Genomic DNA, 13,688 nt, shown 5'->3' on the forward strand with positions numbered 1-13,688 from the left:
TCCCTGCTCAGCGGGGAGCCTGCTTCCTCTCCCTCTGTCATTACCCACCCTCTACCCCACCCCTCTACCCCTGCCTCTGCTTGTTGTCCCTCGCTCTCTCTCTGTCAAGCAAATAAATAAAATATTTAAAAAATAAAAGACTTGTTTATCTATTTTAGAGAGAGAGAGCGCGCGCAAGCACGGACAGGAGGTGGCAGAGGGTGAGGAAGAGAGAGTTTTAAGCAGACTCAGCCCTGAGTGTGGCACCTGAAGCTGGCTGGGGGTGGGGGGGCGGGGGGTTGATCTCATCACCCTGAGATAACGAACTGAGTGGAAACCAAGAGGTGGGTACTTAGACTGTGCCACCCAGGTGCCCCCGGATTCCTTTTATGAAAAGTTTTCATTGAACACCAATTGGTCCAGATGGGCCACAGTTTGCAGGGCCTTTAGGCTGCTAGTTTGTCTCGTTCTCAAGGATGTTTGTGTGTTTTTGTCTGATAGCTCTACCATAAGGGATAGAAAATTCACAAAAGGCTTGTCAACCATGCAGATCTTCTGGTAGCATAGATCCTATTGGGGTGCATGGTTATCTTTGGGAGGCAAAGGGGGGGGCTCAAGCCATAGAACAGGTTTGGACTGGGTGGCCCTTTCTCCTGAGCACTGAATTCACTTCTAAGAGCACCGCAGGAGTCTATCTCTATGGGGACTATTTTTAAATATTCCCAGTGTATTGGGACGGATGGAGAGGCTGACTCAACAAATACAGAATCTATCACACTTTGGATTATAGTTCCCATGGGATATAAAAGGGATATGTCTGGAACCTTCGTATTCTGTGCAGTTTCAGGGTTCTCACACAGCCTCTAATCACCTACGTATTTAAGGCATCATTATTTTTTTAACACAGTGGATTTATGAAATTCACAAATAGCAATTAAGTTCAGATTCCTCTTTAAAAAAATTCTTATGCTGCAGCTTGACTTACCTCAGTTTTATCTGACCTATAATTATTCCATATATTAGATGGTCTAAATCACTAATTCCCAAAGTGTAACCCTAGAAATAAAAGTTCCGCAGCCTATTAATAAGCCTTGTTTGGAAAAGGGTTATGCAAATAAATTTGAGAAATGCCGGGCTAAGCCAAGTTCAGCAGGTTTCTTGATGGTAAGACTTAATGTGATTTGTAAACCTTGGATGGGAAGACTGTGAGGCCTTCCCCAAATGTACTGGTCAACTTTCTTTCCAGGGAGGATCTCGTAGGACCTGTGTTCTAAGAACTACACTTTGGGAAGCACTTGTCTGTAGATTTGTTCCTGTTTGAAAACACTTTATCCGAGGAAAAGTGGACAAGTTTTATGAAGGAAAAGTAGACATAGGGAAGACAGAAGACTACCAAAGGGTTTATTTTGGAGATTTTTTTTTTTTTTAATAACTTAAGACCAAAAAGGCAACAGAGAGGTCTATGGTAGTGAATGACCACTTTATAAGAAAATACATTTTACAATAATTTTTTTAAAAGTGCATTGAGGATTACAAATTGGTGAAAATATGAAGAGGCTGCTAAAATAATACCATTCTCAGGCACAATTTAGTGTAAGGATCTCATTAAGATTCATGTTCTGAAAACGTTTCATTTCTAAAATAGGCTTGGGCCTTTTATGTATAATTTAACAAGGGAAACCATAACAACAATAATGTATGGATAGGAAGAGTTTATCCTCTTGAACGAACAAATTAGGTCATCGTCAAGCAGTTTTATCTAATGGGAATCCCCGCGAGGTACTTTCATAGTGAGAAATGGGGCTCTTCTCCTGTTAGAAAAGAATGCTGAAAAGAACATTCCCCTCCGTTTCGCACAAGACCCGGCGTGTGCCACAAGAATTGTCAATGTATTAACCACTCTCACCCCCCCACTGGTGTTGGCATGCATCATCCAATCCAGTTGTCTACCAGCGGGGAGCCCTTGTTCGAAGCAAGGCCGGATCTACAACCTCTCCACTCTGCACCCGGGGCTAGATCTGAGCGTTTGAAGAAAACAGAGCCGCTTCTCACTTGCTGTCTGCCCAGCGGTTGCAGCTGGATAAGTCTAGGAGACGTCCAGCAGATCTCTGATTTGGGGCTTTTTAATAAGCGTCCATAATAAGATCATCGATCAAAAAGCAAGAACACTAAGTATGCCTAAATGTAGGAATTCTTTCTGATGAGGGTAATAATACAAAGGAAACAGAAGTTCTAATTTTGACTCCCCATGGGTGATGGGCGTCTGGTCTTAACATCTGCCCGGGGCGGGAGACCCACCTCAAACACCTCTCTCTTTCTCAGCAAGCCTGGGTCTGAAACAGGAGCGGGGGATTTGTTGGTGATGGGTTTCTAGAGCACCAGAGGAGGGAAATCCAGAACTTCCTTTGGAGAGATCGTGACCTTTCTAACAGGTACCATCATCAGGATAGTAATTCTTGAAATGTGTAAATAAAAGTCGCGTTAAAAATAGCAGTGCCGGCAGGCCAGTGTACCTAATGGATTGCTGCAGTCTGAATGCGATTCTTCCCAGGCCACAGCGTGCCAGATAAGCATCTGCTCGTTTTCGGTTTTCCTTTTGCAAGAGCTCGCCCCCCAGGGGGAGCTAAGCGGCCCAGCAGAGCCGGCGGGGCGCGGCGGCTCCGGGACTCCCTCCAGGGCCCGCGCCGCGTGGACTGTGCAGCCGGGAGAGCGCGGGGCTGCGTGGGCCCCGGAACCTCGGCGCGGAGTGGTTTCATCTAATATTAATCGTTTTAACCTCTGGTGGTTTAAGTGGTTTTATTGGCAGGAAGATGCAGGCAGCAGCGCATTAGCGGCGAAGGCTTCGGATTGCGCTCACAGGGGAAACAATGGGCTGGAATTTGAGAAAACAAACCCAAGATGTTAATTAGCCGCTAAGGCACTCGGGGCATTTTGCAAATATTAACATAGCCTACTTGTAAACTCCCGAGGGCTGCGACTTCGTTATTTGTTTGGCACGCTTTTTATTTATAATGCATTGTGGTGTCATTTCGAGTTGTAAATAATTTCTCGAGAAAGTGGGGAAAAGGGTGATCAATAGAGAGAAAGGAAATTCTTTTTCCTCCATCTCACTGTGTTCTTCTGCATTTTTGCAGACTTCCATGGATCTCAGAGAAAACCGTCTATTCTAAAGAGGAACAAGGTTGATCCACCGTAAGTGATAAGTAAAATGGCACAGACTAACAGAGGGAAGGGCTGAGGGTTGTTCTTGACTGTTTATTGCGTTGTAGGCAACTGCGTTCTTTATTCTGTTTCATCCTTTCCACCACCTGGTGAGGTAGGGGGTGTTCGCACCGCCCTGCAGGTGAGCAAGGGTCAAGAGTTCTTCCCCCCCCCCCCCCCCCCCCCCCCCCCCCCGCCGGCTGACTGCAGAGGGGCCGTCAGACTCAGTCTCTCTGGCAGGGACCTCGGGGGAGCCTGTGGCCGTCGTTGCCCTGAAGCATGGATTCGGAGCATCAGCAGCCTGCCTTTGAAACCTTGGGCTGCGTAACTTTGAGCGGGTTATTTGACCTGGCTCAGTTTCCGTTTATACCTAGCTCCTGGGTTTGCTGGAAGACTTAAGGCCGCTCACCCAGAGCCCGGCAGGAGCGGAGGCTCAAGGAGTGGAAGGAATGCCTGATTTCTTTATCTCTCAGTGGGTGGTGACTTCTGCCCCACAGCCTGCAAATAGGCTGTAAAAACTGTGCAGTAAACAGGTAGTTGAATTAGTCGCTGAGTTTGGATCGGGGAAAAGGTTCAAATCCTGGCTCTGCCCTGCTGATTGTGTGACCCTAGGCCAGTTAATTAACTGCGGGTGCCTCAGTTTCCTCCTGTGTAAAGTGAAGGTAATAGGGTGGCTATGAGAATGAAGGGGCATGCCTGGGAAGCCCATTACGTGGAGATATAGCACCTCCTGAGGGCAAAGTCATTGTTATTATTTCCTTCAGATATCAAAACGGAGCATTTTCTCTTCCGGATTCATATGCTGATGTTTCCAGAAGAGAACTGTTGGATTTCTGTCTTACTATTCTGCTGTTCACACCTCAATTTCTTTTCCCATTGACACTATTTCACATTTTTTTCTTACTGGGTTCCAGATGTTGTTCCATAATGTCCTTCTGCCTCTTTCTAGGCTGAGGGAGACACTGGACGGCTGACTCCTATTGCATTCACACACCATTATAGTGAGCCAGGTGCTGTGGGTGTGTGTTGGGGGGGTGAGGGTGGGGAAGTGCAGGGATCCAGACACCATAAAGAAGCTGTGCCTGTCCTCAAGGAACTCCAAAAGAAAGATGGAAAGACAGGGAATGAGTATTAAAAATCCAAGGCAGGGGGCACCTGGGTAGCTCAGCGGGTTAAGTCTCCTACCTTTTTTTGTGTGTGTGTCAGAGATAGAGCGAGAGAGAGAGCACAAGCAGGGGGGAGCGGCAGGCAGAGGGAGAACCAGGCTCCCCGTGGCACAAGGAGTGGGATGCGGGACTTGATCCCAGGCCCCTGGGATCATGACCTGAGCCAAAGGCAGATTTAACCAACTGAGCCACCCCAGCATCTCTAAGCCTCCTACTCTTGATTTCTGCGCAGGTCATGATCTTAGGGCTGGGAGATCAAGCCCTGCCTCTCGGATCTGTGCTGCTTTTAAGAGTCTCTTTCCCTTTCCCTCTACCCCTACCCTCTAAAAAATAAAGACAATTTAAAAAGAAGAAGAAGAAGAAAAAAGAAATCCAAGGCAGAATGAGGTGAGTGCAGGTGAGGAGCTGGTCAGGTAGGCTGTGGTAGGAGGTGTCAGAAATGTGGTAGGATCTGAGATGGGTAGAATCCCTGGAAGGATGGATTGGAGACAGAGAGAGCTGAGACAGAAGGGAGCAGCAGCCTGAGCAAAACTGTGGCGGTGGCGGGGGCGGGGGGGCGGACAGCAAAAGGAGGGTTTGGGAAGTACGTTTTCCTTTCCAAGATGGTTTAAGGGAGCACTAAAGGATGGAGCCAGGGCTGATGCTGAATGAAGGGAACCGGTGGAAGGGCCATGAGCAGGGTGAGGTTTCCCAGTGTCGGATGAGGGTGAAGAGCAGTTTTATTAATGTTTGGTAAAGTGTGAGAGGTGAAACATAAGGAGATTGTGGCTGCCTGGGCTCTGGGTGGAGACTGATGTTCCAAAGGGCACCCAGGGGGCTGCCGGGATGCTGCTCCCCCTGGGCTGTGGCTGAGTGGGGTGATGATAAAGGAATGGGGCAGGGAGAAAGTGTTTGCATTGCTTTTGGCCTTCCTGTGCCCTGGAACCTATTTTCTCAGAGAAACGGTATTAGACAATGTGTCCAGGTTCTAAAGTGAACTCATAAAGCCCATTTAATCCACAATGTTTCACATCATATCATAGTACACAAAGCCTGTTAATCCACAGTGTGTTATAGCATACCACAGTACAACTGGTATGTTTTACCAAGACCGTGTCTTAGAATTTAATGTCTGTGGGAAAATTCATTGCAAATTCCAAGTAATGGGCTAGGAGCATGATGGTCAGCTGGGGACTCTCTGATATGAAACAGTTACACTGTGTGCCCAGGGAATGTTTACCTGGGGAACACCTGTTCTGTTGCAAACCAACATTGGGGTTGGCAAATGAGAAAAGAAATTTCTTTCTAGTAGCTTATGTTCTATGCTTTTTATGGTTTAGAATTTAAAAGACACAGCAAATATTATTCTTGTGTTACATTTGCAGATAATAAATTTTTATCCTTATAACTGAGGAGAGAATATACTTCATTGACAGCATTTGTTGTCAATGGTAGTTTTTGATCATTGGCCTCTTAAACTGGTCCTGGGACATTTTTCCTGTCCTGGGATTTTAGAATCAATGACTAGTACGGTTATGAGAGGTCACTCTTAGACATCTGTCTGGATAAAAACTACAAAGAGCTCAATCATGGAGTATTTTAAAAAGTGAATCCTTTTGAATAGATATGACATGTTATTTCTTATATTATTGTCACCTTTGCCAATGTCATTATAATCAGCAGTAACATCATGCCATTTATTAAATGCTTACTGTATGCCCAGGACACCCTTTGAGAACCTCTACCTTAAAGCACCTATTACCATTTTGCAGCAAAAACTAGTTTTTGCCAAACAATGCCCCGGAGAACTGCATTAGCCATCATCTAAGATTTTTTTTTTTTGGTCAATCAACAAACATGGACCAAATACTGTGCCAGACACTGGGAAATCAGTTCTGATTAAAATGAATCTCTGTTGTCCTAGAACTTAAAGTTGGAAAGGTACACAATTAAGCTAATAATTACGTAAATCATTCCAGGTACATGAAGTGCTATGTAGGGGTAGTGCAGAGTATTGAAGCATATGGGAGCGGATCTGTTCTCAGGGGAGAGTGGTCAAGGAGGGTTTTTACAGACAAGATGGACAAGACAGAGAGGCAGGAGTCAACCAAGTAAAAAGAAGGATCATGAGCCCACAGAGGGAGTTGAGTGTATGGAGGTTGAGGCCTGGGTGAGAGTGTGGTGTTTGAGGAACTGAGAGGGGTCAGATACAGTTGGACGTGAGAAATTGACCGAGAAGCTGCTGGAGATGAGGCTGGAGAGAGGATAGGAGTAAGGCTTCCTGAAGGAGCTGGATCGCAATGCTGAGGGCATGGGGAAGTCACTGAAAATTTTGGAGCCAAGAATAATCAGATTTGTATTGTCTGATCAGATTTGTATTGTAAAAATTGTCACTTTGCCAGTGGAGACTGTACTGGAGGGGTCAAGAATAAAGGGGACGAGGTAGACGTGTCCAGGTGAGATATAAAGGGGTCTGGATTAGGGTGGTGATGCTGGGATCAGAAGGAACTAAGATTTACCACGTACCATGTTACACCAATTCTGACATGTGTACGTGTCATATTTTCATCTCTGAAATTGTGATAAGGCTTAGATTTGGTGGAGGTTTTGTTTCTTAGAGGCACACAAGACAGTGATGCATCCAGTAACCTATGGCCTCTGATGTTAGATGAAATATGGTGCGCAGGAGGTCAAACCTGCTGGCCTTGGTGGTGCGGTGCTCACAGGGCCAGGGGCCTGAGCAGCCAGTTGAGTGGTGGGGTTGCAGTTCCAGCAGAGAAAAGGCTTTATGAGAACAGTTTTATTCTTCCGATTTTTTTTTTTAATTTGGCAAAATCCAAGTGAGAAAAAACCATTGGTTAATACATACCAGGAGACGAGGTGCCGATTTTAAGGACTGTGAAGTAGTCTATCTAGGTTTTAATTGTCGATATGAATTGTTGATATTAAATTGCTTTTATTCATTTTATTAAATGTTGTTTTACTAATTGCTGATGCTAAACTGGTTTCTCATATAGATGTGTTTCCCAGTTTGATTGCTCTTGATCTCCCTTTAAGGCAGTATATTTACATTTCCTGCTGTGTTAGCATTCCTTTCTATCAGTTTTACTATCTGTCTCTTGAGGATTCAGTAACTTTAATTTGTGCATGATAGACCACGTGGTGATACCAAGTATTTGTTGTGTTGGTGTCTTTATGGCTCAGTTGTTCTGGAATGTCCTTTCACTGCCTATTAGCAAAGCAACCACATTCAATATAACTGTCGTCTGGAATAAGGAGTCACTGCAGGTAAATATTGAAAAGATTTAGCTGTCTTCCAGTTTATCTTGGAGGACATTTTTAGCTGAAGAATAACAGGCTTACAGGTAATAGTTGTTAGTAACCTGACTAAAGAGTTTAGAAATTCTGGAAGTTCTGTCCTAGACTTGCCTATGGCAAAATTTGAAACATTGATGGCTAATGTGTTCTCTTCTCTCTCTGTCTTGCATATGAACCTGATAATGGTTTAGAAGCATTATACTGTACCTCTGACCAAACAATTTTAATTTAAGGGTTAGAAATTAAATTTCTGATGTTGTTGTTTTGAAGATGATCATGTTTATTTACTTTTTAAATGCATGCAGCATTTAGAACAATTTCCAAGTGCTTTCCTTTGCTGTGGGGTTGGCCTGACAGCAGACCTTGGAGGTGAATCTATAACTAGTGCGGGCATTTGTTAAAGTAGATTCTTCTGATCTGTGACTCCTGTTTTGGGAAGATTATCAGATGAGTCTCCTACAGTGTCATTTCCCTGTGGGTCCTGGAACTTTGGAACTGCAGCTGCATGTTCCCTGGTCTTATCCTGCTTGCGGAGGGGGGCAGAGCAATCCCTGGAAAAGGGTAGAGCAAGGGGAGCTATACCTGGAGGTCCAGCTGAGTGAACAGAGTTCATTTGTCTCGCTTGGCTGGAAATACAGTTTTGAGTGGTGTCTGATTTAGCTAGTTCAGGTCTACAGTTGAGACTCTCTAGCTGCTGGAGGAGAGAAACCTTTTTTTAAGAGGTAGGGAGGGACAGAGGGAGAGGGAGAGAATCTTTAAATGCTTAGCATGGGGCCTGACATGGGGCTCGATCTCATCATGATCCTGAGATCATGACCTGAGCCAAAATCAAGAGTACTGAAACAACTGAGCCACCCAGGTACCCTGAGAAACCAGGAATATTACAAAGTAAAACAGTATGAACTTCTGATAGTGGTGAGAGCATGGGACATGCCTCCTCTGATAATGGCTCTTTTGCCGTGGCTATCAATAATAATTTAGCAAATCCTGTCTTTGTTTATATGCACACTAGTATATGTTCTTAAGGGGAATAACCAAAATTAATTTATTTAGAATGCAAGGAGTCATTTTATAAGTTGGATGATAATGTTTATCTCATGAAACACAAGGAAGGCCGATCAGATCAGTCCCTAGATGCGCCGGAAGGGATTACAACATCGCATTGCATGTCCGTTTTTTATCTATAGCTTTAAAACAGAATAGTATTGCCTGAGCAATTTCATGTTCTATGATAGGCAGAATACCTAGAGAATAAGCCTTCCTGTGGTTTCTTTTTTTAAATTTTTTTTTATTTTTTAAGATTTTATTTATTTATTTGACAGAGACAGAGAGAGCGAGAGCAGGAACACAAGCAGGGGGAGTGGGAGAGGGAGAAGCAGGCTCCCCACCTAGCAGGGAGCCCGACGACCTGAGGCTTGATCCCAGGACCCTGGGATCATGACCTGAGCTGAAGGCAGCCGCTTAATCACTGAGCCACCCAGGCGTCCCTTCCTGTGATTTCTACTCTGGCACTTGCTTTAGGATCTAGAAGAATGGGAGCTATTGGCCTCTGGTACATTATCAAGCTTTCTGATTGTGAACATTAATAATAAACATCTTAGATTTTTATTAGATAATTTAAAAATACATAAGTACTTGAATACTGAATCTTAGCTGTTTCTTGAGAATACTTGTCTCATTGTTGGTGATTCATGTTTATTATTAACTAAGTAATAAAAAATTAAAAGCATTTTATAATAATGAATAAATTATTTTTAATGAATGTATAAAAGGGATTGATGTTTTCAGTAGACAAAGAATAATGGCTTGATATGGTGTGCAGGTGGGAAAAAATTGTCGCAGGATGAATGACGCTAGGCTGCCACGGGTTCTCTTCTATTTCTGATGAGGGTTTCTTGGTGCCATTATCAAAGTGACCCTCTTCTCTTCTTGACTTCCTTCCTAAAGGGCCCAGTGCAGGTACTACTTTCTCTCCAAAACCTCTTATGCCTTCAACCCACTGAGATTGCCCTCCTTTGAATTCAGGTAGTATGTGGTGTGTATAATATACTCTCTTAAAATTATTTATATTGTTTCTTTATTTTTAATGCTCATGAGGACAATGATTTTTTTCTTACTTCTCTATTTCCCATAGTGCTGTGTTCTTTAAATCGAGGAGATGAACAATGCATGTTGTTTGAATTCATTCATTGGATTTATCCTATTTAGGAATTGGACTTGGAACATATCTAATTTCCTCTCTCTTGGGAAAATAGTAAGTTTCCCATTCCATTATTACATTAAAAATTTATGATTTTAAATGTATATGGTATATACCATCATAAATTTACTTTGTTAAAATAAGGGATTGAGAAACATGGTATAATGAAAAATACTAGTATTTCTAAATTTAAGTTGACTATTCAGTAACTGGGTAGCCATTCTCTGCTTTAAATTTTCTTAGCTAGAAAATACGAACTTTTAAGAGCTTAAAACTATGTTTGTCTTATGGACAAGAGCTTTGCTATGGAATTTTACTTTTATATAAAAAAATATGCCCCTTCCCTCTCTGTGCTCCCGTAAGTTGTGGCTATGTAATTGCCCTCTAGCCAATGGAATGTAAACAGAAATTTGATTAAAAAAAAAAAGACATCTCTTCCCTTGGTTTTGTTCCTTCCTTCATCCTGCTGCTTGGAGCATTGAGGATATAGGCCACATCCTAGGCTGCAGAGTGGGGAATTTGAAGGAGCCTGGGTCGTGAGGACTTCATGGAGTCAAGTTGCCCTACCAGCCTTAGACTACCCATGAAAAAGAAGTCAACTTGTCTTAAGTCACTATTTTGTGCCTCTGTTGCTCACAACCTAACCAAAACCTTGTTCATACTCCATGACTACTCATTTATTCATCTTTTACTTTCACTAGACTCTGAGCTCCTTGAAGGAAGGCACTATACCTTACTCCTGTTTGAATTCCTAGCACCTAGCACAATGATTTGACTTATAGTGGAGTACTCCATAAATGGTTATTGAATGAATGCATGAAAAAGCAAGTGGGTTATTACTTGCAGTGGCAGCTAAGTCTCTTAAAGTTTGTTCTGGAAAGTTAAGGTCAGTGTCTTAGCCAACTGTTCTTCATCCAGGTTCCCAGAATGAAGATCGTACATGGAGCAAAACTGAAGATGACATGCATATAACGAGAGAAAAAAAATAAGCCTTTGTTTTTTTTTTTTTTTTAAGCAAACCATTATGCACTTGGACAATTAGAATTGCAATTCAGAAGACACAGATTCGGATAGAAGTCTGAATTAGATTCCCTAAAAAATCAGTCTTTGTTGTTGTAAGCCATTAGGATTTTTGAAATTGTTTGTTACTGTAGCACAACAGAGTGAAAAGCTGGCTGATGTTGTGGGCTTCATATTTGAGAAAATATGAGACTGGAAGGATGAGTGAGAGTTTGCCTGCCTGGAGGAAGCTGGTGGCTTGGGACATTCGAGGCAAAAAGAAGACCCCCTTGAGGGATACATTTTCTCAGCACACCGAATTCTGTAATATCAAGATCTAGTTCCCAAATCCCCTGCTTGTTCCATGGATTTTGAATTGGAAGTACTCGAGAATTTTCATCTGTGTCCTCTTCTCCCAAAGTTTGCAGCCCACATATGTTAGATGTGAAAGAGACAGGAGGTACTGAGGGGAGGGGAGCCAAGAGGTACTGAGTACCCACCTGCCAGTCTTGGTGCTGAAAGCATTTTACTTCCCACCGTCATTTGCCTCTCTTGGGCTCTGAATGAAACTTCCATGTCATCACTCTTCTGTTTCACCAGAAAAATGTAAAACTTTAGCTCCTCCTACCTTAGTAAGTAGGGAAGCTCTTTACCATTTGACTCTATAAGTGATTTTTGGGCGGGTTCCTCATTTTGCACTACATAAATCGGATCGCATTTTACTGGCTACTGAACCAGTAACAAACAACTCAGAATGTTTTTGGTGATAAAAGTTCCAGTTATAAAACAAACTGTGAAAATAGTTCCCTGGATCTTGGACAATGAGACTCAACTGAGAGGCTATAGGAAACAGATAAACCCCCCAGGAGTCTGGAAGGAATCTTTTTTGAGCCTAATGCGGGGCTTGAACTCATGACCCTGAGATCAAGACCTCAGTTGAGGTCAAGAGTTGGACACTTAAATGACTGAGTCACCCAGTCACCCCAGGAAAGAATCTTCAAAAAAGTCACATCTTGTGTTTTTTCCCAAATTATTTCAGTGCCATATGCACATTGTAGAAAACCTGGAAAGAGATATAAAAGTATACTTTATTAAAAATTGTTTTCCCTCCAGGATTATATATATCATATATATACAGCTTTTAGTTCCCCTTTGGAAGATATATTTTCTCTGATTTTTAAAAGGTAAATGCTTGGGGCATCTGGCTGGCCCAGTCGGTCAAGCGTCTGACTCTTGATTTCGGCTCAGGTCACGATCTCAGGGTCATGAGATGGAACCCCACATAGGGGGCTCCACAGTCAGCATGGAGTCTGCTTGAGATTCTCTCCCTCTCTCTCTGTCCCTCCCCCTGCTTGCTCTCTCTCTCTCTCTCTCTCCCTAAAAAAAGAAAACAAATATGGCAAGTATTTGCCTGTTTTTTCTTTCTTTTTTTTAAAGATTTCATTTATTTGTCAGAGAGAGAGAGAGAAAGAGAGCACAAGATGGGGAGTGGCAGGCAGAGGGAGAAGCAGACTCTCCGCTGAGCAAGGAGCCCAATGCGGGCACTCGATTCCAGGATCCCGGGATCATGACCTGAGATGAAGGCAGACACTTAATTGACTGAACCACCCAGGCGTCCCTGGTTTTTCTTTTTTGGCACCCAGAAATTTAAAACTTTTATTTATTTATTTATTTTTAAAGAATTTATTTATTTATTTGCGAGAGAGAGAATGAGAGATAGAGAGCACGAGAGGGAAGAGGGTCAGAGGGAGAAGCAGACTCCCCGCTGAGCAGGGAGCCCGATGCGGGACTCGATCCCGGGACTCCAGGATCATGACCTGAGGCGAAGGCAGTCGCTTAACCAACTGAGCCACCCAGGCGCCCTAAAACTTTTATTATAGTCAGTTAATTTCCTTTGTGATTTTTAGGTTTAGAAAGGATTCCCCATCTGAGATTAGATAAATTTTCATGCACATTCTTCTCTAAAAATTTTGTTTCATTTTAAAATTTCCTTTTATTTTTACATCTAACTATTTAATTTCTTTATTCGGGTGTGCAGTGAGAGCTACCTAGATTTCTTTCCTGGCATAGAGCGGGTGCCCACTCCATCCTGTGCCAGAACGAATGAGTCAGATAAGGATGCGTTTCCCAGTGAGGGCATTTTGGAAATCTGTAGGGGCATTCTTTGGTTGTCACGGTGATGGGGGCAGGCACTGCTGGCATTTAGTGGGCAAGGACTGGGGATACATCTTGGCCTTTGTGGGACAGTTCCAGAGTCTACTGTACTTTTGAACACCCCACTGAATTGAATACATTATAAATACAAACCAGTAGTACTTTAGTACATAATAACACTAAAAAGTCACAAAATTACAAGAATGGCCCATAATATAGTATCATGTTATTACGGAGAGGGACGCTTAAATGAAATAAAGACATTTTCTTCTTTTCCTCCCTCAACTTTATTGAGGTATAATTGACAAATACAATCTTGAAATCTTTAAAGTGTACAGTGTGGCGATTTGATATACATTCCCCCCATCGAGCCAATGAACACATTCATCACCCTCACGTATTTACTTTTTGTGTGTGAATAAAGACGTTTTCTTAATGTCGTTGAATAATATAATGTGTGCATCCTGCCTAGTTCAATGTAGTCTAGCGTTTCTAACTGCATCCTTAGTTGAGAGATTTTTTTTTTATAAGCTAGGCAACTGACTGCAAATGTGCAACAGAGAATTGTGATTCCTTTAAACATTCTTTTCTTTTTTTAAGAAAGATTTTATTTTGTTTATTTGACAGAGAGAGACAGCAAGAGAGGGAACACAACAAGGGTGAGGGGCAGAGGGAGAAACAGGCTCTCTGCT

General features: G+C 42.8%; 1 long non-coding RNA gene across 3 annotated transcripts; it reads left to right on the forward strand.

Moving 5' to 3' along the window:
• The first annotated feature begins 2,610 nt into the window (after positions 1–2,610).
• On the forward strand, positions 2,611–13,683 carry LOC113933557. Of its 3 annotated transcripts, XR_003523387.1 has the most exons (5): positions 2,611–3,171; positions 9,591–9,678; positions 9,778–9,897; positions 10,762–11,474; positions 13,624–13,662. It is a non-coding gene; the product is annotated as an uncharacterized LOC113933557 (long non-coding RNA). The 3 variants fall into 3 exon arrangements; XR_003523385.1 differs by lacking the exon at positions 10,762–11,474 and having other exon boundaries at positions 13,624–13,683; XR_003523386.1 differs by lacking the exon at positions 10,762–11,474 and having other exon boundaries at positions 9,591–9,668; positions 13,624–13,683.
• The last annotated feature ends 5 nt before the right edge of the window (positions 13,684–13,688 follow it).

This window comes from Zalophus californianus, chromosome 10 (genome assembly GCF_009762305.2).
Source record: "Zalophus californianus isolate mZalCal1 chromosome 10, mZalCal1.pri.v2, whole genome shotgun sequence".
NCBI classification, from domain to species: Eukaryota; Metazoa; Chordata; class Mammalia; order Carnivora; family Otariidae; genus Zalophus; species Zalophus californianus.